General features: G+C 45.4%; 1 protein-coding gene across 2 annotated transcripts in view; it reads left to right on the top strand.

The window, feature by feature from the left end:
* Window positions 1-26,659, top strand: part of GAL3ST1 (galactose-3-O-sulfotransferase 1) — a 139,137-nt gene that overhangs the window by 100,075 nt on the left and 12,403 nt on the right. The window contains exon 2 of one of the 2 annotated variants that reach the window (XM_077297198.1): window positions 13,287-13,457. The exons of the other annotated variant lie outside the window; for it this stretch is intronic. The gene's annotated coding sequence lies outside the window, so the exon portion shown is untranslated. The remainder of the gene's footprint in view (window positions 1-13,286; window positions 13,458-26,659) is intronic. 2 annotated transcript variants of the gene reach the window in all.

Genomic DNA, 26,659 nt, shown 5'->3' with positions numbered 1-26,659 from the left:
AATACAGTAAGGGACATCTCACATACAAATTTTGTAATGTAGTCAATGTTATACAGGCCTCATCTGCATAAAAAAAAATCTGTTACTAATGTCATACAGTAGGGGACATCTCACTTTTAATTTTTTTGGAGCAGATCTTCTTTGTCATAGAGGCCTCATACACACTGAAACAATTCTTCTGTGAGTAACATGATTCATCATGCCATATTTCACCTTCTAATTTTATGTTTCTGAAATTCAGCTGTGTGCAGAGGTTGTGCAGAGTAAGAAATCTAATTTTTAGTTGCTAATGGTGTGCTCCTAGTGCCTAGTCATTTAGATGTAACTCCCCTGTCCATGTTTGCTCATCCAGGTGTCATTGTTGAAATGCATCCTGAAAGACATACAATTTTTCAGGGAACGGGTGATGTTGTCTGCGACTTATTGCTGTAGCACAGACACATCTTTCTTAATGGTGACTGGGCAACTGGTACTGGGGGACTGCGACGGCCATCAGCTTTCGTAAACCGTCTGTATCCATATGGTGGAAAGGCTGCATTTCCATGGCCAACACATTGGAGTGACCATGCAATAATCACAGAGATCACAGGCCACGAGTCATACAGAAACAAGCGCTGTGATCTTTGTAGCGAATAGTTCTCAGCTGGCCCCTATCGTCCAGACAAGGACACGAATGGGCGACGAATCATCCGAGGAGCCAGCAGGCTGTTCACAATAATTAGTTCTCAGAAAAGTAATAGTGAGCATACGGCTTATCCACGTCCAGGTTAGAACACATGGAATATGTGTATATCCCACCGTACGATCACTGCTAACTCCACGATAACCCTACACTCCTCGCTGCCCACAATAATCCTGTTTTTAACCCGAGATATAAATGCAGGCTGATTGGACGCCATTCTTCTTTTTTTGAGGTTCACAACCTCAGGGTGTTCCATCCCCTCACCCTCAAAGTAGCATGCATATACCGGCCCCCAGGCTGACCCACCCACTTCCTTGACCACTTTTATGCGTTGCTGCCACACTTCATATCCTCAGAATTCATCGCAGTCAACCTTCACAAAACGGTGAACGCAGTGATCACAGTCAGCCTGCACAACAAGCGATTGCAGTGATCACTCACAGTTAGCAAGAACAAGCGGTGAACGAAGTGATCGCAGTCAGCCTGCGCAACCAGTGAATGCAGTCAGCCTGCACAAACAGTTAATGCAGTTATCTCAGTCAGCCTGCACAAATGGTGAACCCATTGATCGCAGTCAGCCTGCACAAACGATGATCACAGTGATAGCTCGCAGTCAGTTAGCACAAATTGTGAACGCAGTCAGCAGCACAAAAATGGTGAACTTAGCTATAATATCCAGGAACAGCTCTCCTAGCCCTACTACCCTGGGACAGCGCTCTTAGCCCTACAACCCAGAGACAGCGCTTTTATCCCTATTACTCATGGAAAGCATTAATAGCCCCACTACTCAGAGACAGTGCCTCTTTCTCTGCCAGAATTGGAAAACGTGAAAAAATTCCAAGTAAGGAGAAATTGTGAAAAAAAACCCCAATTCTGACATTATTTTTGGGGAACTGTTTTTACGGTGTACATTTTGTGGCAAAACTGACCTTGTAATATGATTCTGCTCATCAGTCACTATGATTACGGTGATACCAACCATGTCCAGTTTTTTATTATTTTAGTGATGGAAAAAAAATTTGAAGTTTTAAAAAATATATATTCTGTTTCTCTATTTTCTCAGACCCGTAACATTTTCATCTTTTGGTCAATGGAGCTCTGTGGTGTCTTATTTTTTGTGGGGCAATACAACATTTCTATTGATAACATTTTGGGGTAGATATGACATTTTGATCGCTTGTTAAAGCTTTTTTTTTATATTGCAGAGACCAAAAATCATAATTTTGGCCTTCTTGAATTTTTTCTATTTACGGTGTTTATTGATCGCGCACCTCTTCATTCAGCTCCGCCTACGGCTGCATGCCTCCTGCGTACCCTTTCTTTAACATTGGGTGCGCAGGCCATGTGGATATATGCGTAAGCCTCTGCATGCTTCATCTTGATGCTGTGCTAACCTGCGACAAACGCAACATGTTGGGATTTTGTTGCGGTCGGCGCAGCTTCAAAACGACGCATGCGGAGGCTTACGCATACATCCGCATGGCCTGCGTACCCAATGTTAAAGATAGGGTATGCAGGATGCATGCAGCCGTAGGCGGAGCTGAATGAAGAGGCGCGGCAGTGGGCGGGGCTTCCTGAAGAAGTCCGCAGCCCTGCTGAACGCTAGTGTGAAACTAGCCTTAGTGAAAATCACAATCTCCTTTTAATCTCGGCCACAGACAGGGTTATAAGGAACCTCTGTAATGACAAGCATGGAGGTCTTTAACCCCTTTCCGACTTTGGGCGTAATAGTACGCTTATGCCGGACTCCCCCTGAGCCCTCACCTTTCTGGGCACATAACAGCTTATCTATATGGCTGACATGTGCCCGCAACAGCCGTGGGTGGAATCTCGATCCACCCTCTGCTGTTAACTAGTTAAATGCTGCTGTCAATCTCTGACAGAGGCATTTAACTCGTGGTTTCCAGGAAACGCTTTGCTAATCCCGCCCATTGGTGACCCCATCACATGACCGATGGGTCGGCATGACAACCAGAGGTCTGCAGCAGACCTCTATGGTTGTCATTGCCAAATTGCTATGAGTACAACTCCGTGGTCAAGTGAGCATTTCTGCTACACACAGGCGATCTGATCATCGCCTATGTTCAGCAGAAGCAATCAAAGTACTGCAGCTTCTAGTCTCCCATGGAGACTATTGAAGCATGTAAAAAGTAAAATAAAATGTTTTTAAAAATGTAAAAAAATATAAAAGTTCAAATCATGGGGTTTCACCACATTCAAAATAAAACAATAAAAAAATGAAATATACACATATTTGGTATCGCCCGATCCATCAATATTAAAAAAAATTAACCCGATCGCTAAACGGCGTAATGAGAAAAAAATGTAAAACGTCAGAATTACATTTTTTTGGTCACCGCTACATTGCAATAAAATGCAAAAACAGGCGATCAAGAGATTGTGTGTACACCAAGATGATATCAATAAAAATGACGACTCGGTGTGCAAAACATAAGCCCTCATCCTGCCCCAGATCACGAAATATGGAGACACGACAGGTCTCGGAAAATGGTGCCTTTTTTTTTTTTACCAAATTTTGGATTTTTTTTTCACCACTTAAATAAAAAAAAATAAAAAAGATCCTAGACATGTTTGGTGTCTATGAACTCGTAATGACCTGGAGAATCATAATGGCAGTGGTGAGTATTAGCATTTAGTGAACATGGTAAAAAAACAAAAAACAACTGGAATTAAACTTTTTCTTGCAATTTCAACGCTCTTGAAATTTTTTTCCCGTTTTCCAATACACGATATGTTAAAACCAATGGTGTTGTTTAGAATTACAACTTGTCCCGCAAAAAAACATACCCTCACATGGCCATTTTGACTGAAAAATTTAAAAGTTATGGCTCTTGGAAGAATGGGAGCAAAAAAGGGAAATTCAAAAACTGAAATACCCCTGGTCTTTAAGGGGTTAACAGACTCCCTGCTGTCATAGCATCCCATCGGTGACACGCAATCACGTCAGTGGTGTATCGATGGGGACATAGAATGACAGTGTCCCATGCCGGCATCCTGTTAATGCTTTTTAGAGTCAGATCCTGGTTTAAACACACATGAATTACCTAGAGGGTATGCCCGATGACTCATTTACTGAAATGAGACATCACCAAGGGGGTGATAGAAGCAATGTAAGTGAAAGCAATGCCGCCTCAGAGCTTCTGTCACCACCCTCGAAGGAATTGTTATCAGGTGGTGATGTAGAAGCAGTGTGATTGACAGCAGCTTCGTCCCCTAATGATAATTCATTTCAGTGAGCGGAGCTGTGGGGACAGAGGCAGTGTGGACCCAAGATGCGGGTGGCATGAGAGAATCTTCTCCATCACCTTTACTCGAATGTCATCCAGTGTTCCAACAGTCAGCGTTATCCCCTATCCAAGGGATGGAGGATACCTTTTCTTTAATAGTCCTTTAACCCCTTCATGACCTTGGGTTTTTCCTTTTTTCCTGTGTTCGTTTTTCACTCCCCTCCTTCCCAGAGCCATAACTTTTTTATTTTTACGTTAATATGGCCATATGAGGGCTTATTTTTTGCGGGACGAGTTGTACTTTTGAACTACATCATTGGTTTTACCATGTCGTGTACTAGAAAACGGGAAAAATATTCCAAGTGCGGTGAAATTGCAAAAAAAGTGCAGTCCCACACTTGTTTTTTGTTTGGCTTTTTTGCTAGGTTCACTAAATGCTAAAACTGACCTGCCATTATGATTCTCCAGGTCAGTACGAGTTTATAGACACCAAACATGACTAGGTTCTTTTTTCTTTTTAATCTAAATGGTGAAAAAAAATTCCAAACTTTGCTAAAAAAAAATAAAAATTGCGCCATTTTCCGATACTCGTAGCGTCTCCATTTTTCATGATCTGGGGTTGGTTGAGGGCTTATTTTTTGCGTGCCGAGCTGGCGTTTTTAATGATGCCAATTCGGTGCAGATACGTTCTTTTGATCGCCCGTTATTGCATTTTAATTCAATGTCGCGGCGAAAAAAACCACTTAATTCTGGCGTTTCAAATTTTTTTCTCGTTACGCCGTTTAGCGATCAGGTTAATGCTTTTTTTTCATTGATAGATCGGGCGATTCTGAACCCGGCGGTACCAAATATGTGTAGGTTTGATTATTTTTTTATTGATTTATTTTGAATGGGGCGAAAGGAGGGTGATTTAAACTTTTATATTTTTTTTATTTTTTTCACATTTTTTTTTACTTTTTTTTTTTACTTTTGCCATGCTTCAATAGCCTCCATGGAAGGCTAGAAGCTGGCACAACACGATCGGCTCTGCTACATAGCAGCGATCTGATGTTCGCTGCTATGTAGCAGAAATGCTGGTGTGCTATGAGCACTGACCACAGGGTGGCGCTCACAGCTGCTGGGGATCAGTAACCATAGAGGTCTCAAGGACCTCTATGGTTACTATTCAGAAGCATCGCCGACCTCCGATCATGTGACGGGGGTCGGCGATGCGCTCATTTCCAGGCGCCCGGCCGGAAGCGCCGGTTAAATGCTGCTGTCTACGTTTGACAGCGGCATTTAACTAGTTAATAGCGGCGGGTGAATCGCGATTTCACCCGCCGCTATTGCGTGCACATGTCAGCTGTACACAATAGCTGACATGTCCCGGCTGTGATTCGGGCTCACCGCGGAGCCCTGCATCAAAGCAGGGGATCTGACCTCGGACGTACTATCCCATCCGAGGTCAGAAAGGGGTTAAAGGGTACTGCAGTGCACAGGCGCTGGGCTTCTCAGACCTTTCCCGGCACCTGCGCACTGCAATACTTTGCTCTGCCCTCAACAGGGCAGATAAAGTACGCCTGCGCAGGAAACGTGATAGGATGCAAGGAAGAGGATGTCATTGCATGAAGATGGGAGGCACCGGACCGTGACGCCCATCGGACCGGACCGCAGCGGACCGCCCCCCCAAGGTGAGTATAATATAACTTGTTTTTCTTATTTTTCAGGTTACATCGGGGGCTTATCTACAGCATTACAGAATGCTGTAGCTAAGCCCCTGATGGCTGTGGCCGCAGCTTATATACAAAAAAGTAGATGACAGATTCCCTTTAAATTGAGCAATTTGACTCCCCATCTTTCCCAGTTCAAAAAAAGACATGGCGAAATTTGAACTCTGTAAACCATTTAATCATGCTTTAGTGAACTTTATTTGCCTTTAGTGCGAGAGTTCAACAGATCAACAGAAAACTGTTCAAGTAAGCCTGGTTACTAAATATGACATCATGAGGAGGTCATGTTGGTAAGCTGAACTCACTGAACACTAATCAATTGCCAGCAGTACAATGACCTCAGGAAAAGATTTTGAACTTCTCCCCCAAAAATTCAGTTCTCAGAGGTTTTGTTGCATAATATATGCTGCTGATCTGTACCAATTCAGAGTATATTTCACTGGTATGAAAACACCAGAACAAGACAGGAGCAATGGTCCATTTAAAAATTACACAATTAGTTATTAAAAAATACATAAATCAAAACAAATCAATGGACTAAAACATTCAATATACAGTACAGACCAAAAGTTTAGACACACCTTCTCATTTAAAGATTTTTCTGTATTTTCATGACTATGAAAATTGTACATTCACACTGAAGGCATCAAAACTATGAATTAGCACATGTGGAATTATATACTTAACAAAAAACCGTGAAACGACTGAAATTATGTCTTATGTTCTAGGTTCTTCACAGTAGCCACCTTTTGCTCTGATGACTGCTTTGCACACTCTTGGCATTCTCTTGATCAGCTTCAAGAGGTAGTCACCGGGAATGGTTTTCACTTCACAGGTGTGCCCAGTCAGGTTTAATAAGTGGGATTTCTTGCCTTATAAATGGTGTTGGGACCATCAGTTGTGTTGTGCAGAAGTCTGGTGGATACACAGCTGATAGTCCTACTTAATAGACTGTTAGAATTTGTATTATGGCAAGAAAAAAGCAGCTAAGTAAAGAAAAACGAGTGGCCATCATTACTTTAAGAAATGAAGTTCAGTCAGTCCGAAAAATTGGGAAAACTTTGAAAGTGTCCTCAAGTGCAGTGGCAAAAACCATCAAGCGCTACAAAGAAACTGGCTCACATGAGGACCGCCCCAGGAAAGGAAGACTAAGAGTCACCTCTGCTTATGAGGATAAATTTATCCGAGTCACCAGCCTCAGAAATCGCAGGTTAACAGCAGCTCAGATTAGAGACCAGGTCAATGCCACACAGAGTTCTAGCAGCAGACACATCTCTACAACAACTGTTAAGAGGAGACTTTGTGCAGCAGGCCTTCATGGCAAAAAAGCTGCTAAGGACAGGCAACAAGAAGAAGAGACTCGTTTGGGCTAAAGAACACAAGGAATGGACATTAGACCAGTGGAAATCTGTGCTTTGGTCTGATGAGTCCAAATTTGAGATCTTTGGTTCCAACCACCGTGTCTTTGTGCGACGCAGAAAAGGTGAACGGATGGACTCTACATGCCTAGTTCCCACCGTGAAGCATGGAGGAGGAGGTGTGATGGTGTGGGGGTGCTTTGCTGGTGACACTGTTTGGGATTTATTCAAAATTGAAGGCATACTGAACCAGCATGACTACCACAGCATCTTGCAGCGGCATGCTACTCCATCCGGTTTGCGTTTAGTTGGACCATCATGTATTTTTCAACAGGACAATGACCCCAAACACACCTCCAGGCTGTGTAAGGGCTATTTGACCAAGAAGGAGAGTGATGGGGTGCTACACCAGATGACCTGGCCTCCACAGTCACCAGACCTGAACCCAATCGAGATGGTTTGGGGTGAGCTGGACCACAGAGTGAAGGCAAAAGGGCCAACAAGTGCTAAGCATCTCTGGGAACGCCTTCAAGATTGTTGTAAGACCATTCCCAGTGACTACCTCTTGAATCTCATCAAGAAAATGCCAAGAGTGTTCAAAGCAGTCATCAAAGCAAAAGGTGACTACTTTGAAGAACCTAGAATATAAGACATAATTTCAGTTGTTTCACACTTTTTTGCTAAGTATATAATTCCACATGTGTTAATTCATAGTTTTGATGCCTTCAGTGTGAATGTACAATTTTCTTAGTCATGAAAATACAGAAAAATCTTTAAATGAGAAGGTGTGTCCAAACTTTTGGTCTGTACTGTATATAAGGACAAGGTGACAATGGGGGGCATAGTGAGAACAGAAAACACCAACTAATTCATAAGGAAGGTAGAATGGATATGGGGTATGCACTCTGGGAAAGCTGTTAGTTTGTTAATACAAGAAATGCATGAAATAAGGTGCAAGTGCTTTAGCAACTTTTGTTAAAGTAAGTATAGCATGGTATTGCTGGAGAACATAAAGTATGTCAGAACAAGTGCTAATAAGGAAAAATAAATTTCTTAATCAGGTAAGTAAAAAATTCACTCAGGCAAGTCCATGCAACTACTGAAAATAAACTTTAGTCAAAGGATCCAGGTTCTTAATCATATTGCCCCACTTGGATGAGCCAGTGCGCAGCCCCTACGCACGTTTCGCATGGGCTTCTTTGTTGAGCTGTATCTAACTATATGCCAGAGCCTGCCTAATATAGTAGTGACCCCAGGTGAACTTCATCTCGTGAATCCTCTATTGCGCATGTGTGTTGAAGTAAGGTGCACCCTGTGCTTTGCTTCTGGCTTCCCATGTGACACCGCGGGTAGGGGAAAGTCCTCGTGATGTCAGTGACCCGCACACGTCACATCCTGGGCACCATCGGCAGCGCTGTGCGTATCATCACATCACAGACATGCGCAGATCACTGAGCATCACCTTGGAAACGGACAACACATAACGATTTCCACAGAGTGGTTAGTTAGAGCCATTCTCTATCTCTATCTCTATTCTCTAATAACCGAACAACTTCCCTAGAACAAAGGACATTCCTAATTTAATCCCTATCTGGCTCATGGATAATGGTAAAATAACCCAAATCCAGATGGATCGCATATACTCTGAATAATAATACATAAACAAAAACTAATAATGAAAAATAGAAAAAATAAGTTGCAGTGGAGTACAGTATTGTATACCAAACAAAGTGCAAAGTGCATACAAGCAAAAGAAGGGAAGTTTAATATATTCCCTTTAGATATCATACAACTTCCCAGGATGCTGTGCCATCTATAAGAGAGTGTATAACCAAATAATCAATTAAAAATATGCTAATATACAATAAAATAATTTTCAAGTGATTAAAACATTGTAAAGACCATTCACTAATATAAATGCCACAAATGTGTTAAAACATACAAAGGAACAACATATGTGAAAAACAGAAAAACGATATACCGTATATACTCGAGTATAAGCCCACCTGAGTATAAGCTGAGACCCCTAATTTTGCCACTAAAAACTTGGAAAACTTATTGACTCGAGTATAAGCCTAGGGTGGGAAATGCAGCAGCTACCAGTAAATTTCAAAAATAAAAATAGATACCAATAAAAGTAAAATTGATTGAGACATCAGTAGGTTAAGTGTTTGTGAATATCCATATTGAATCAGGAGCCCCATATAATGTTCCATACAGTTCATGATGGGCCCCATAAGATGCTCCATATTAAAATATTCCCCATGCAATGCTGCATAAAAGGTTAATGATGGCCCCATAAGATGCTCCATAGAATATTATGCCCCATATAATGCTGCACAAAGGTTAATGATGGCCCCATAAGATGCTCCATAGAATATTATGCCCCATATAATGCTGCACAAAGGTTGATGATGGCCCCATAAGATGCTCCATAGAATATTATGCCCCATATAATGCTGCACAAAGGTTGATGGCCCCATAAGATGCTCCATAGAATATTATGCCCCATATAATATTATCCCCTTCATGACCTTGGGATTTTCCGTTTTTCCGTGTTCGTTTTTCACTCCCCTCCTTCCCGGGGCCATAACTTTTTCACTTTTCCGTCAATTTGGCCATGTGAGGGCTTATTTTTTGCGGGACGAGTTGTACTTTTGAACGACATCATTTGTTTTAGCATGTCGTGTACTAGAAAATGGGAAAAAAATTCCAAGTGCGGTGAAATTGCAAAAACAGTGCAATCCCACACTTGTTTTTTGTTTGGCTTTTTTTAGCTAGGTTCACTAAATGCTAAAACTGACCTGCCATTATGATTCTCCAGGTCAGTACGAGTTCATAGACACCTAACATGACTAGGTTCTTTTTTATCTATGTGGTGAAAAAAAATGCCAAACTTTGCTAAAAAAAAATAAATAAAATTGCGCCATTTTCCGATATCCGTAGCGTTTCCATTTTTCATGATCTGGGGTCGGTTGAGGGCTTATTTTTAGTGTGCCTAACTGGCATTTTTAATGATACCATTTCGGTGCAGATACGTTTTTTTGATCGTCCGTTATTGCATTTTAATGCAATGTCGCGGCGACCAAAAAAACTTCTGGCGTTTCGATTTTTTTTTTCGCTACGCTGTTTAGCGATCAGGTTAATGCTTTTTTTTTATTGATAGATCGGGCGATTCTGAACGCGGCGATACCAAATATGTGTAGATTTGATTTTTTTGTATTGATTTATTTTGAATGGGGCGAAAGGGGGGTGATTTAAACTTTTAAATTTTTTAAATTTTTTCAAATTTTTTTTACTTTTTTTTTAACTTTTGCCATGCTTCAATAGCCTCCATAGTAGGCTAGAAGCTGGCACAACGCGATCGCCTCTGATACATAGCAGCGATCTTATGTTCGCTGCTATGTAGCAGAAAATCAGGTGTGCTGTGAGCGCCAACCACAGGGTGGCTCTCACAGCTACCGTGCATCAGTAACAATAGAGGTCTCAAGGACCTCTATGGTTACAATGGAGAAGCATCGCCGACCTCCGATCATGTGACGGGGGTCGGCAATGCGCTTATTTCCGGCCGCCCAGCCGGAAGCGGTAGTTAAATGCCGTTGTCTGCGTTTGACAGCGGCATTTAACTAGTTAAGAGGCGCGGGCAGATCGCGATTCTGCCCGCGCCTATTACGGGCACATGTCAGCTGTTCAAAACAGCTGACATGTCCCGGCTTTGATGCGGGCTCACTGCCGGAGCCGGGATAGTACATCCGAGGTCAGAAAGGGGTTATGCCCCATATAATGCTGCACAAAGGTTGATGGCCCCATAAGATGCTCCATAGAATATTATGCTCCATATAATGCTGCACAAAGGTTGATGGCCCCATAAGATGCTCGTTAGAATATTATGCCCCATATAATGCTGCACAAAGGTTAATGGCCCCATAAGATGCTCCATAGAATATTATGCCCCATATGCTGCCGCTGCGATTAAAAAAAATGACATATTCCCCTCTCGTCGCTAGGCTCCGAGTGCCGGGGTCCTGAGCAGGCTGGGACACCGGCACGCTATGGGGGCCAGGTGCTCGAGTCGCCGCTGGCTCAGGACACCGGCACTTGCGATATTCTCCTGTCCCCATTCCACCACCGCTGCGCCCTGCTGTGTCTTCCAGGTCTCTGCAGTGACTGTTCAGGCAGAGGGCGTGCACTAAACACGTCATCGCGCTCTCTGACCTGAACGTCACAGCCAGAGGACGTGGAAGGCAGAACCCAGTGGTGGAACGGGGACAGGTGAATATCGCATGGCTCACCCTCCCCCAGTCCTACTCACCCCATCCTGGCTCGGTCCCTGCTTCTCCAATGGTCTCTGGCGCCGACAGCTTGTTCCTGTGTTCAGTGGTCACATGGTACCGCTCATTTAAGTAATGAATATGTGTTCCATGCCTATGGGAGTGGAGTCGCGTCCATATTCATTACTTTAACCCCTTCCCGACATGCGCAGTACTAGTACGGTGCATGTCGGGTCCCCTGCTTTGATGTGGGCTCCGGCGCTGAGCCCACATCAAAGTCGCGACATGTCAGCTGTTTTGTACAGCTGACATGTGCGCGCAATAGCGGCGGGTGAAATTGCGATTCACCCGCCGCTATTAACCTGTTAAATGCCGCTGTCAAACGCTGACAGCGGCATTTAACCGGCGCTTCCGGACGCGCGGCCGGAGATGAGCTCATCGCCGACCCCCGTCACATGATCGGGGGTCGGCGATGCATCAGGATGGTAACCATAGAGGTCCTTGAGACCTCTATGGTTACTGATGCTGGCCTGCTGTGAGCGCCCCCTTGTGGTCGGCACTCATAGCAAGCCTGCATTTCTGCTGCATAGCAGCGATTTGATGATCGCTGCTATGTAGAAGAGCCGATCGAGTGGTGCCAGCTTCTAGCCTCCCATGGAGGCTATTGAAGCATTGCAAAAGTAAAAAAAAAATGTTTTTAAAAATATGAAAAAAATAAAAAATATATAAAAGTTTAAATCACCCCCCTTTCGCCCCATCCAAAATAAAACAATTAAAAAAATCAAACCTACACATATTTGGTATCACCGCGTTCAGAATCACCTGATCTATCAATAAAAAAAGCATTAACCTGTTTGCTAAACGGCGTAGCGAGAAAAAAATTCGAAACGCCAGAATTACTTTTTTTGGTCGCCGCGACATTGCATTAAGATGCAATAACGGGCGATCAAAAGAACGTATGTGCACAAAAGTGGTATCATTTAAAACATCAGCTCGGCACGCAAAAAATAAGCCCTCAACTGACCCCAGATCACGAAAAATGGAGACGCTACGGGTATCGGAAAATGGCATTTTTTTTTGCTTTTTTTTAGCAAAGTTTGGAATTTTTTTTCACGACTTAGATAAAAAATAACCTAGACATGTTAGGTGTCTATGAACTTGTAATGACCTGGAGAATCATAATGGCAGGTCAGTTTTAGCATTTAGTGAAGCTAGCAAAAAAGCCAATCAAAAATCCAGTGTGGGATTGCACTTTTTTTTGCAATTTCACCGCACTTGGAATTTTTTTCCCGTTTTTTAGAACAAGACAAGACCAATGGTGTCGTTCTAAAGTACAACTCGTCCCGCAAAAAATAAGCCCTCACATGACTATATTGACGGAAAAATAAAAAAGTTATGGCTCTGGGAAGGAGGGGAGCGAAAAACGAAAACACAAAAACGAAAAAGGGCCGCGGCAGGAAGGGGTTAATGAGCGGTACCATGTGACCGCTGCACACGGGAAGAGCTGCGGGCGCCGGAGACCATCGGAGAAGCAGGGAGGTGCAGAGACCGCGCCAGGAGCAGGTGAGTATGATGTGACAGCCGCCACTCCTGCCGCTTCCCCTCCCCCGCTGACCCCCTGGGACAATGACTCGAATATAAGCCAAGAGGGGCACTATTAGCCTAAAAAATGGGCTGAAAATCTCAGCTTATAACTGAGTATATACGGTATATTTTTTTCTGTTTTTCACATATGTTATACATTCTTTTGCTTGTATGCACTTTGCTCTTTATTTGGTATACCATACTGTATTTCACTGCAAATTATTTTTTATTATTAGTTTTTTTATGTATTATTATTCAGAGTATATGCGATCCGTCTGGATTTGGGCTCTTTAACCCAGTATTGTCCATGAGCCAGATAGGGATTAAATTGGGAATGTCCTTTGTTCTAGTGGAGTTGTTCGGTAATATTAGAGATAGAGATTGGTCATAATTAACCGCTCTGTGGAAATCATTATGTGTTGTCTGTTTCCAAGGTGATGTTCCGTGATCTGCGCATGTCTGTGACGTGATTATATGCACCACGCTGCCGATGGCCCCTAGGATGTGACGCATACGGCATATAGTTAGATACAGCCCCCCCAAGGAAGCCCATGTGAAACTCGCATAAGGGCTGTGCACTGGCTCATCCAAGTTGGACAATATCGGTAAGAACCTGAATCCTTTGACTTAAGTTTATTTTCAGTAGTTGCATGGACTTGCCTGAGAGGATTTTTTAATTACCTAATTAATAAATTTCTTGTTGCTTATTTGCACTTGTTCTAACATACTTTATGTCCTCCAGCAATACCATGCTATACTTACTTTAACAAGAGTTGCTAAAGCACTTGCACCTTATTTCATGCATTTCTTTCTTTTTTTTTAATTTGGTTTTAAGAAAATAACAAACAGTGTATACAATACTTTAGACTGACAAACATTGAAGTCTACATAGGGATTAAACCTACAGAAAATAAAATACAACATAAGGTACAGGGCTGTATTCAACAGATTTCAATGATTACATTCATTAATGACTACTATTAAATTAAAACCATATTTTCTGGATAATTCAACCACCTCTTCCAATTAACATTGAAAACGTGTAACTTATTATTTTTGTGTGCTATCATTCTTTCAAAAGTACAAGTTTTATTTATTGATTGTATTATCTCTTCATTGGCAGGAATTCCTAGGGACTTCTAATATCTTGTAATCGCTACTTTTGTAGCTAGAAGGATATGTGAGGCAATTACTCCGCCATTGGAAGGAATAGAAAGTGGGGGGGGGGGGCTGTAATGGGCGCAGCTGGATGGAAGCCCCCCCATGACTGCATTGCCAAGGGGAGGGGTGTCCATTCAAAGGGAAATGAAGAGTGGTACTGGGATTGGGTGGTAAAAGGAGGGGGGGCGTATTAGTAGGTTGAAGGGGCGGGGGCTGGGGCAGAAAGTGCGGGAAGGGACCATTACCTCATTGGCAGTTGAGGTGAGAAGACCTGTCATAATTAACTCACCATGGCCACGGTGGATAGCCTCGTCGACCAGCTGAAGAGGGTGGCACGGTCCAGGAGAAGTGGCTGGTTGGAGGAGCAGTTGACCACGCTGCTGGGTGGCAGCGGGAGCCAGGGCAGCAGGACGAGGAGGACAAGGCCTCCTGAAAGATTATCCCCTGAAACCGTGCCGCGCAGCAGGCGCAGGCCGCGGAGCCCCTCCGGGGACCCTGCGGAGGCTGGGGGTCATGGCGCGGCAATCCCGCCCGGTCCTCCTTCCGGCAGGAATCCAAACAGCGGCTTTGCCGGCGCGAGTCGGCGTTGCACGGCGGGGAGGTTTCAGGCACGGCCAGAAGTGAGGGCCGCACCGGAAGTGCGGCATAGTCCCGGAGTAAGTGGAGCAGCGGCAATCGGAAGAGGCAGTAGCACCCGCCGGAGAGCAGCGCGAATAGCGGTGGTGACAGCGGCGAGGGGGCGGAGTCAAGAAGGTGCAGCGGCAGCAAGGATTCCGGAGGCAGACAGAGCAGTGGAGGGTACCCCGGGATCGGTGGCGTCGGGGGTACCTGGCAGCACGGTGGGACGGCAGAGCAGGTCAACGGGCAGGCTGAATTCCGCGGTTCAGCTGTGCCTGGGACGCGGAGGTCGCGCTACGGGGGTAGCTGGCAGTGGGGCCAGACCGGCTGACGGGCCCAGAAGACTACAGGCGGTGTACAGGTCTCGATCCAGCAGGAGGTCAAGGGACCAGGATGTTTCACCAGCTCCAGTCCCCCCTGGTGACGTGGAGGCCAGGGGCGCGGGCCAGGGGCAACAGAGCGGCAACAAAGACTCCGAATCAGGCAGCGATTACCAGGACGATGAAGAGCAGCAGGATTCTGGAGGCCCGGCTGGTGGGGACACAGCACCGGCGCAGCCTCGTGAGTATACGTCTATGTCTTTTTTGGCGCCGGGTAGTGTCCAGTCAGGGGAGATTGGGGGGAGTACGAGTTTGGGGGTAGGTTATGGGGCGCAGGTAGGGGTCGAAAGTTCGGGGTTACCAGGCGTTAGGGAGATTCTGGCTGGAATGTCACGTTTTGAGGAGACTCGATGGGGGGGTGGCAGATAGCGTTGGGGCATCACCCGTGGGGGCTTGGCTGCCAGAGGCTGGCTACAGAGTGGGGGTGGCTGGCGAGACAGGGAGGTCCGGAGGTTTGGCTCCTTCGCCGTCGGCTGGGGTGTCGGTTTCGGTTCAAACGGAAAAGGACAAAGGCGATTCGGTGAAGTTGGATGATAGGGCGAAAGGGGAGGTTTACGTGTGTTTTGAGGGTCCTCTCGGGGCCCATTTAACGAAAGAGGTGAAAGAAAAAATTTGGAAGGATGAATATGTGGAGATTTTCTCCCTCCTTCCTTTAGAAAAATTTAACTTAGACAAAGGGAAAAAGGATGATAGCAAAAAGGAAGAGGAAGAAAAGAGACGTTGGTGTTTGATACCTCAGACGTTTGTGAACTGGCAGCAGGCTTTTGCTATTCTGGCGAGTGTTACAGGCGAAAAATTTCCAGAGAATTGCTCAGGCCTTTTTTGTTACTTGGATGCGATAGGGGAAGCTCACTGGACATATGGTGAGCAGTTTAGGCAGCGTAAGGCGGTTAGGCCTGAGATTAAATGGGATCAGAAGGACATTGGGCTGTGGTTAAAGGTGATGGCACCGCTGCGTTACGGGCAGTCCTTTCATGGGGGTGGAGGGGGCAACAGTCAGCAGTCAGGACAAGGGGGTGGAGGACAGGGTACACAGGGTACAAAAGAAAAAACAGGAACGTGTTGGCAATTTAATGACGGCCAGTGCAAATATGGCAACACCTGCAAGTTTAAACACGTATGTTCCCATTGCAATGGGGCCTCACATGGGGCCTCCAAATGTTTTAAAAAAGCAAGGGGCAAACCATCAGTGGGTAGCGGTCAGGGGGGTGATGCCAGTGAAGCTTCAAAAGATGGCCCCCTATCTAAGTAGGTACCCGGATCGCGTGAAGGCAGAGGTTCTTTCGGACGGTTTTGCTGTTGGTTTTAAGAAACCTCACCCTAATCACGTGGTTCCTTTTTCTACGAAGAACTTGAGGTCGGCAAATTTACACGCAGACGTAACGGCGAAGTTGCTAAAGGAGGTGGAATTGGGAAGGATGGCGGGGCCGTTTAGCTGTTTGCCCATGGGGGGGGTCACCATTTCCCCTTTGGGAGTAGTAACCAAAATGAACCAAATAAGTTTCGTTTGATTCAGCATCTGTCATATCCCAGGGGATGCTCAGTAAATGATGGTATTGCAGAAGAGTTATGCTCCGTAGTATACACATCATTTGATGCCGCAGTCCAGTGGGTTCGGCGGTACGGGGTAGGGGCTTTGCTGGCTAAGACGGATATTGAGCTAAGAAATACTTGGCACTCAGGAGATATGTTGTTGCAAAATTCAGAAATAAATTTTATTCGGTGCATCCAGCTCAACATGTATAAACGTTTTCGGTCTACACAAATAAGACCTTCATCAGATACAGTTGTGAGTGCTGGAGACCATGTGTGAAAAAACACACTAAATTAGAAATCAGCCAAGGTACGGGAGCGCAAGGCGTCTGAATGCCTATGGTGATGAGCAAACACAGCGCTAAGGCAAAGCGAGGTACTCGCAGGGGAGACAGCGCTGAACATCAGAGATGCCACGGACGTGCTGTGGAGAAGACGCTCCCGGGGCTTCTCCACAGCACGTCCGTGGCATCTCTGATGTTCAGCGCTGTCTCTCCTGCGAGTACCTCGCTTTGCCTTAGCGCTGTGTTTGCTCATCACCATAGGCATTCAGACGCCTTGCGCTCCCGTACCTTGGCTGATTTCTAATTTAGTGTGTTTTTTCACACATGGTCTCCAGCACTCACAACTGTATCTGATGAAGGTCTTATTTGTGTAGACCGAAAACGTTTATACATGTTGAGCTGGATGCACCGAATAAAATTTATTTCTGAATTTTGCAACAACATATCTCCTGAGTGCCAAGTATTTCTTAGCTATATTCTACGGGTTGGATCCCTAACTTGTGCACCTCCAAGAAGCCCTGAGTGCCGTGATCTCTATTTCCATAAGATGGATATTGAATCAGCTTTTAGGTTGCTTCCAGTGCACCCAGACAGTATTCCTTTATTGGGTTGCTGCTGGGAAGGAGGGTTTTATTTGGACAGATGTTTGCCTATGGGCTGTTCGATTTCTTGTTCGTTGTTCGAGACATTCAGTACTTTTCTTGAATGGGTTGTTAGAGACGTTTCTGATGTTCCATCCGTCATTCATTACTTGGATGATTTTTTGTTTGTAGGCCCTCCTGACTCTGCTGTATACGGGAATTTATTGGCTACTGTGGAATGGGTAGCTGGGCAGTTTGGCGTGTCATTGGCACAAGAGAAGACGGAGGGCCCCTGCATGGTTATAAGTTTTCTCGGGATTCTTATTGATTCGGAAAAGATGGAGTGTAGGTTGCCGGAGGACAAGTTGTTGTTGCTTAGGCAGGAAGTGATCAGAATTGGAAAATTACGGAAAGTGATACTGAAGGAGTTGCAGTCGCTGCTCGGTCGTTTGAATTTTGCGTTCCGTATCATGCTTAGGGGCAGAATTTTTTGCCGTAAATTGTCTAGAGCTACGGCGGGAGTTCGGGCAGCTCATCATTTTATACGTTTGCATAAAGAGCATAAGGAGGATCTGCTGGTTTGGCAGCGTTTTTTGGAAAATTATAATGGCAGGGCGTTGATCCAACAGGAGGATTTGAATGATTTTGATTGCGAAATTTACACAGATGCGGCAGGAGGAGTCGGTTATGGTGCCTATTGTGGAGGAAAATGGAGCGTTGGGGTGTGGCCGGAATGGTGGCGCAAGAATGGGTTTACCAAGAATTTGGTGTTGCTTGAGCTTTTCCCAATTGTGGTGTCAGTGTTTATTTGGGGCGACATCTTTAAAGATCGGCGGGTGCGGTTTAATTGTGATAACTTGGGTGTGGTGTCGGTGATTAACAGCTTATCTTCTTCCCCCCCGGTTATCAGGTTGGTCAGGGAGTAAGTGTTGAGGTGCCTGGAATTGAATGTGTGGATTTCAGCCGTACATCTGCCGGGTGTTCAAAACTCCATAGCTGATGCTTTGTCTCGTTCGCAGTGGGAGCGATTCCAGGAGTTGGCACCAGGTGCGGAGGCTGCAGGAACAGGATGTCCTTCGGATTTGTGGCAGATTGTTGCGGACGAGGAGGTCATTTGATCCAGGCCTCGGTGTCGAGCCGAATATGGTCAGATTATGAAGCGGCTTGGCATATGTGGGAAAGTTGGTTGGGTCAGTGCAGCCTGGTTGAGTCCGATAGCGATAGGACTCTGGCGGTGCTGTTGTTGGTAGGCAAAGCAGCTGAATGGGGTTGGTCTGTGTCAAAGTTAAACAAATATATTACTGGTTTAACAAAAAGGTACAAAAAGAAAAGCGGCACTACCCTAGTCGGGTCACCAACACACACTAACTGCTGCAGGAACAACAATGGTCTCTGTGCTTGCAAAACACCATATAACTGCGGGGTGCTCCTTCCAAGAAAACAGTCTTTTGATTCAGAAAAAATCCATAAGAAATAATGGGGGCACTCACCGCATAAAGTAGAAAATGGTTCCTTTATTGAAGATAAAACATCCAGAAAACGGTCATGGCCGGGGGAGAGGTAGCTCGTGTGTCTACCCCTGCTCGCACGAGCTACCTCTCCCCCGGCCATGACCGTTTTCTGGATGTTTTATCTTCAATAAAGGAACCATTTTCTACTTTATGCGGTGAGTGCCCCCATTATTTCTTATGGATATTACTGGTTTAGCCTTCGGCTTTAAAGGGACACTGTCACCTGAATTTGGAGGGAACAATCTTTAGCCATGGGGGCGGGGTTTTCGGGTGTTTGATTCACCCTTTCCTTACTCGCTGGCTGCATGCTGGCTGCAATATGGGATTGAAGTTCATTCTCTGTCCTCCATAGTACACGCCTGCGTAAGGCAAGATTGTGCTCATAACAGGAAGTTGCTGTGCACATGTGAGGGAAAGAGAGGAGTGAGGTGAAAATGAGAGGAGTGAGGTGAAAATGAGAGGAGGGAGGTAAAATGAGAGGAGGGAGGGGAAAATGGAAAACAGTATTAAAAAAAAACAAAAAGCAATTCCTGAATAGCTGTTTTTTGTTCATTCTGTATCCCAAAAATCTGAATAGAAAGCGATCAAAAAGTCATGTGCCCAAAAATAGTACCAACAAAAATGTCAGCTTGTTCCTCAAAAAACAAGCCATAACATGACAAAAGAGTATATGTGACTCCTTTGAGCTTAAAAGATAATTCTCCCTTTTAACTTTGATAACAAGCCCCCAACCAAACCAACCTAATGTAAATCAAAAAACCCCAATAAACACTCAAAGCGTTATTTGGATTTTAAATGGCCACAGCATCCTTTTATTAATATAAAGTATAAACAATTTTAACAATAAAGTGCCGAAAAAGGGGGTGGTCCTCGAAGCCCCAAAATTATGCACCTCAAATATCCAAATCCCACATTGGCCCCCAGGTTTAGTCTTACCCTCAGCCGCTATGTACCAGCTCAGGGATAAATAACAAACAACCTGGTCAAACCAAAAAACCCATCCAAGGGTCCCTTGAATACCACTCCTGCGGGATATTCGAACCCCGCCTCTTTAAATTCATCCAGGAGGAGTCCAGGGCCTCTCGAGATCACCCCCACTAATCCGCCATTTTCCATTTCCACCGACTTCGAGGACCTCCCCCCGCCACCAATATAAATGGTCTGACGCCTTAGACATTTATGTCCCTCCATACTTTTAAACCCATTTCAATGCCATCGTGAATAGCCAGACAACACATATCTCCGTACCCACCGCTTTCTGGATCACTGCGTTGAGAAACACGTGATGGTGTCTCCGCGGTGTTCAGATGTTTTGGTCTCCCCAAGGCCAATCATCTGTGCCTTTACAGCCTTTTACAGCTGTCTGTGGATGGATACCATGCTTGGCATAGGTGGTTTTCCTGTATTGGATGTTTTCCTTTATTGGATGCTGCCCTTCCCGTGGTTGTTCCTTCCCGGGGAAAGGTCTGGCTATTCACTGCTTGCGTTGAGAAACACGTGATGGTGTCTCCGCAGCTATCCTACATGCAATCCTCTTAACTATCTCGTCACCCAAACCCATTCTAGCAGCCTCTGTTGCTGCCTCAATCCTGAAGGAATGCCCGCTATAATCCGTCGCAGGGATACCTCCTGCTTCCAAACAACGTCTAAATACCGTGATAAACTGAAATTGCGACAAGAAGGAACCGTCCTCATGAACTAACAATGGTTCATTCAAATGCCGCCCTTATTCATGTAATTCTTAACACAGACCACTGGACATAACAGGGAGCCATGAAAGCCAAATAACACCACTTTACACCCTTTGCCAAACACATCAGTTTTGGAAGACCGAATGAACACAACCACCTTATCACCACAAACATTCACATCCTCTCTTAGCAAAATTCCTTTCTTACACCTAGAAGGGCTAATCAACTCTCCCAGCCTGAAGGCCCCAAACAAGGCCAGCGAATAAGCCGCCTTAAACAAATCCACCTACCAATCTGAAAAACATACCCCAGATAACTGATACCCGATAATTAATAACACTTCATAGGAAACGGGACGCCTGCCATCTACCGCCAGCCCCTTACCACTTGATGCACCAAAAAGGATTTTGTTACATCTCTGACCTTAAAACTAAAAGACAATCCCACTAAATACTAATTCAGCCGCCATCCAGCTCACTTCAACAAACAAACCAAAACCACGCTCCTCGACGATACCAACCATGAGACCCAAGATTTCCGCGTACACTACTGTATCCAAAGACATCTGCCTTTGTACCCATCAAGAAAAACTGCCCACAACTTCAAATCATCTCGCAATACTTTCTTTAATCTGATAAAATGCACGGGGGATTTTACCTCCACCGTCGCCAACGATAACTGTCGACAAAAGGCTCGCCTGATCCTGCATGCAAAATTCAGTTTACCTAACAATGATTGCAAACCACATAAGGTTATTTTTCTTGAACTACCCACCCTGGCCACCTCTTCCATCAAAGCTACAATCTTGTCTGCATGTAACCTGCTCTCCATTGCCATGGTGTCAACTTCAGTTCCCAGAAAACTCAACACTGTTACCAGACCCGTTGTCTTTTCCTTGGCTAATGGGACCCCAAAGCTTTAAGCAACATTTTCCATTGTATGTAACAATACTGAACAATCAGCTGCCTGAGCAGGACCAACAAACATAAAATCATCTAAATAATGAATACATGAACTCAAACCAGACACGTCCTTAACAACCAATTCCAGAAAAGTGCTAAACGTCTCAAAATAAGCACAGGAAAGCGAGCAACCCATAGGAAGACAACGATCAACAAAAAACCCACCGCCCCAAAAACATCCCAACAAATGCATACTCTCGGGGTGAACTGGTAATAATCGGAAAGCTGCCTCCATATCCGTTTTTGCTAGCTTTGCCCCTTTTCCGCACAACCGAACCCACTCCATAGCCATATCAAAGGACGTGTACAGAACTTAACACAATTGAGGGTCGATCCCATCGTTTACTGAGGAGCCCTTTGGAAACGATAAATGATGTATCAACCTGTACTTATTAGTTTCTTTCTTTGGGACCACACCGAGTGGTAACACCATCAAATTATCGAACGGAGGCGTTGCAAATGGTCCCGCCATTCTACCCAATGCTACTTCTTTGCGTAGTTTATCAAAGGGAACTTCTGGGAAATGTAATGCCGATTTTAAATTCTTTTTAGATAACCGAACTTTTTGCTCAACAAATGGGATTCTGAAATCTTCCTTAAAACCGTCACTCAGCAAAAACGCTGCCGCTGCATCAGGATGCCTACTTAGAAAACCCTCCATCGCGTTTCACCGCACCGGAGTCACCCCTTTTTTCAGCTGAATCAACTCCTTTTTGTCGTCTTCCATTCAAATATTTTGCTGCACCGTGTGTGAACCACAGGCTGAACATTCATGTTTAAACTTGCCCTTGTTTCCAAATTTGCACGTCCTTTCATTGAAGGAAAAAGACAGTCCTTTCTGCATTGCCACCGAGTGTCCTGACTGCCCCAAACTCCCAATGCCCCCATGAAAAGGCTGAACATTTTGACTTAACCTAGACGGGACCATGACTGTTATGGACTGGTAATTTAGGAGCGACATGCGACTAGCTCTGGGCAGGTGGTAACTATACAGACCGCAGTTCCTGATCTTAACACAACACTAACAGTAGCCGTGGAATGTTCCTGTCACTCCCTGGATATCTCGTCACAGCCGGAGAACTAGCTACCCCTAAAGGTAGAAACAGGAAAGCTATGTTGCCTCAGAGAAAATACCCAAAGGATAGGACAGCCCCCCACAAATATTGGCTGTGAGAGGAGAAGGAAATGACATACAGTACGTAGTATGAAACAAGATTTAGCAAAGGAGGCCAATTCTAGCTAGATAGACAGTAAGGAAAGAAACACTGTGCGGTCAGTAATAAAAACTAGAAAAAGTCCACCGCAGAGATATGAAAAAATCTCCACACCTGACTAAAGGTGTGGAGGGCAAAAACTGCAGCCCAGAGCTTCCAGCTTAGCTGAATAGATCCATACTGATAAGCTGGACAAATAAACAAAACATAGAATGTGCTGAACAATAAATCCACAACAAGTGGACTGCAAAAGGACAAAAGGACTTATCTTAGCTGAACTGGACAGAGTGTCAGAGAAATCCTAAAGAGCAGTGGCTCCAAGCAGGAACAATTGACAACTGGCATTGATTGAGGAATAAGGCCAGACTAAAATAGCCAAGCCAGAAAGACGATCAGTGGGAGCAGCTGCTGATGCTAAATCCAAGAAGCAGCTATACCACTCAAAACCACAGGAGGGAGCCCAAGAGCAGAATTCACAAAAGTGCTACTTACAACCACCGGAGGGAGCCCAAGAGCGGAATTCACAACACATGACCCTCATCCACAATGCAATATCTTTGTGATCCCAGCAAATATGAGGCCGGATCGCTTTTTGTTGACGAAACTGTTCGTCATATCTTAACCAACCCTGTCCACCGTATACCCTATAAGCCTCACCTATTGCGTCTAAAGAGCAGAAAAGGCCTGAGCAGTTTTCAAGGGCCTTTTCCCCAAGGACACTGGCTAAAATAGCAAAAGCCTGCTACCAATTTGCGAAGGTTCTCTGTATTAACCGATACCGCCTCTTCTCTTCGTCCTCTTTTTTAGAATCATCTCTCCTAGCCCTATCTAAATTAAAACACTCAAGAGGCAACAACGAAAATATCTCTATATAATCTCCCTTCCATATTTTTTCCCTCACGTCTTGTTTTAAATAAGCCCCCAAAGGATCCTCAAAACACACATACATCTCTCCTCTAGCCGTGTCATCCAAATGAATTGCGTCCTCTTTTTCTTTTTCCCCGGTTCCCCAATCCCTGATCCGTCCGCTGGTGTTACAGCTCTGGATGCCCTGTCGCTGACCAATGAAGAAGCTGCGGCGCTCACTCCTATCCCGAGTTACCACACACGCCAAAAACTTCAGGTGAGCCCCCAGAACCTGAAATTGCCCCAGAATTCCCTAACCACGCCGCTGACGGTAATGCCCCTCTGTGTGGCCTGGACCCCCACAACACCACTAATTCTCCCAGGCCCCTAAGAATCAAACCCATACCCTCACCAACTTCCCCGGAAAAAAAACATCCAAATTCCTAATATCAGCGGAAGCTAAGCAAGGGTTAAAAGGCAAAGGATAGTTACTCTCACCTAGCTGCCTGGTCGCTGTGAACCCAGCAGCCGAAGATCCGGTATCCTGTTGAAGTTGTCCTAATCCCATCCTGGTCAGGTCCACCAAGGAATCTGAATCTCTTGTGTTATCTTGCTCCCCAGACCGCCAGCCACTGTCAGGCGCCAAGGCGACCAACTGTGCTGCGACTCTCGGAGCTGATGTGGATGGTGTATTAGGAGCGGGGCCACCAACCTGCTGCCCGTAAGATGAGTCTTGACCCATTTCTAATGATATGTCTCCAGGGCTGGAGGCCAAAGCAGCCGCCTGCCGCCTGTGAGTACCTGATGGTATCTGTGCTCTGCAACAGTCGTGCTCTGCTCTGGCCAGTGATGCTTTGTGCTACCTCAAGCAGTGCACTGTTAACAGGGCCGGCCGGCTGGCACCCGCATTCTTTCTGGTGCTGAGGGGCCGCCGGATATGGCCCCCGCCTCCTAGACTCCCTTGGTGTCCCATGAAGAGCAGGCCCAGCCGCCATGCTGGTGCCCGCAGCTCCTGCTCCCGCCATCCCTCACCGCGTCCTCCTGGTCGTAGGCTCCACCCCTTGTTATAGGCCCTGCCGCTGTGATGGATTCCTCTCGGCATTGCGACTCGAGGCTGATGGCCCAAGGCCCATGTTGCTTCCCGGAAGGTCCCCGGAAGGGCTCCTATTTTGGTGCCGGACCCGGGGAGTAACGTCGGGGCTCAAGCACGCCGGAGGCCTGGACCTCTGTGGCCGGCACCCACCAGAAGGAGCCTGGGAAGCTCCATCCGTTGTCCCCTGGTGCAGGCTGGTAACTGATGCCTGCAGCCACTCTGTCCCCTGGAAGCCTGCTTCCTCTGTCAGGCGTTGAAGCAAGGCCTCAATCTCCATCGCAAGAGTACCTCACAGCTTCCTTATTCCTCAGGTGGGTACTCAAAATGGTTGCCCACCCAAGATGGGTGTCCCCTCTTATACTGCCCCTCCCCCTTAATCTTAACCCCACCTCCTTCTTGATTTCAAAGCTAAACATTACCCCTCCCCACATGTATTAACCCCAAGCACACCGCCCCTCCCAAAAACCTCTGTAACCTCCCTAACTCCCACGTTACCCAGTCATGTCGGCCTCCCCTTAGGGCCAGGGGCCCCGTACGGCCTCTCTTGACTTTGTTGGCCAAAATATGAAAAAATTATAGCTCTCAAAATATGGTGATGCAAAAATTTGTTTTCGCAGTAAAAAGCTTACTTTAGTGTGTGACAGCTGTCAAACATAAAAACCCAATATAAATTTGGTATCGCTGTAATCGCACCGACCCGAAGAATGCTGTTGATTTTTTCCATTCTGCCTCCCAAAGATTGCAGTAAGCCTCGGCACACATTTATCCTGCCCTCTGCTCTGAGCACTTACATCGGGGTTTCTGTGTAAATCTCTAAAATACGTGACTCAGACAGAACCTCAAGTTGAAGATTCCCTATAATGAGGCAGATGGAGGCACTGTGGATGCCGTCTGACCTGTGATCCGGTGGTGTCCATCTTTTTAGGATTGCATAAAAGTGCCGTTGGCCACAGTTTTGTGCACTTCTGAAAAGAACACCGCTGAACAGATGCCAGACGGAGTCCAGAGTAAATCTGCCTCATTATAGTGAATGGATCCATCAGGGGTTTCATCTATCACGTCACTCAGAGATTTAGATGAAACCCCAAATTAAGTGCTCAGCATAGATCGCCAGATAAATGTGATCCCAAACGTTATGTAAAATGTTCTCAATAAAAGTTTCAACTCAATCCACAAAAAAAGCAAGCCCTCGCTCAGGTCCGTCATCTGTTACTGGTAACACAGGCTCTGGAAAAGCTAAATGGCTTCACGCTCCCAAAAAGAAATTCAGCAAATTCTGTGCTCCCAAATCCAAATGTCCCCTCCTTTCTGAGCCCCAGTGTGTCTAAACCACATATAGCGCCCACATGTTTGGCATTTCTCTAGTGATGAGAGCCCGCCTAATTTACAGGTGCCTGTCTCCAGAAGCATGAGTTGGGCATAATGTACTGGTCACTACAACGGCAGTTTGCAATTTTCAGTCAGCAACATCTACTGCTGCTTGTTTCTGGAAAACACTCATGGAGTTAAAAACGTCACTACATCTGTAGATTAATTCCCAAAGGGTTATAGTTTCCAAAATGAGGTCACTTGAGGGGGGGGTTCCACTGTTTAGGCACATTCAAGGCTCTCCAAATGCAACATGCCATCTGCTAATTATTGCAGTAAATTTTACATTCAAAAAGTCAAATGGTGCTCCTTCCCTTCCAAGCTCTGCCATGTGCCCAAATAGTAATATTTCCCCACATATGGGGTATCTGTGTACTCAGGAGAAATTGCACAACAAATTGTATAGAGCAACTTCACCTGTTACCCTTATGAAAATGCAAAATTTGGAGCTAAAAAAGATGTAACTGGGAGAAATGTGATTTTTATTTATTTTTTTATTTTCTTTGTTTCACAGCTTAACGTTATAAACTTCTGTGAAGCACCTGGGGGTTCAAGGTGCTCAATA

The sequence above is a fragment of the Ranitomeya variabilis genome, chromosome 1 (genome assembly GCF_051348905.1).
Source record: "Ranitomeya variabilis isolate aRanVar5 chromosome 1, aRanVar5.hap1, whole genome shotgun sequence".
NCBI classification, from domain to species: Eukaryota; Metazoa; Chordata; class Amphibia; order Anura; family Dendrobatidae; genus Ranitomeya; species Ranitomeya variabilis.
This window is presented reverse-complemented; position numbering and strand designations above follow the sequence as displayed.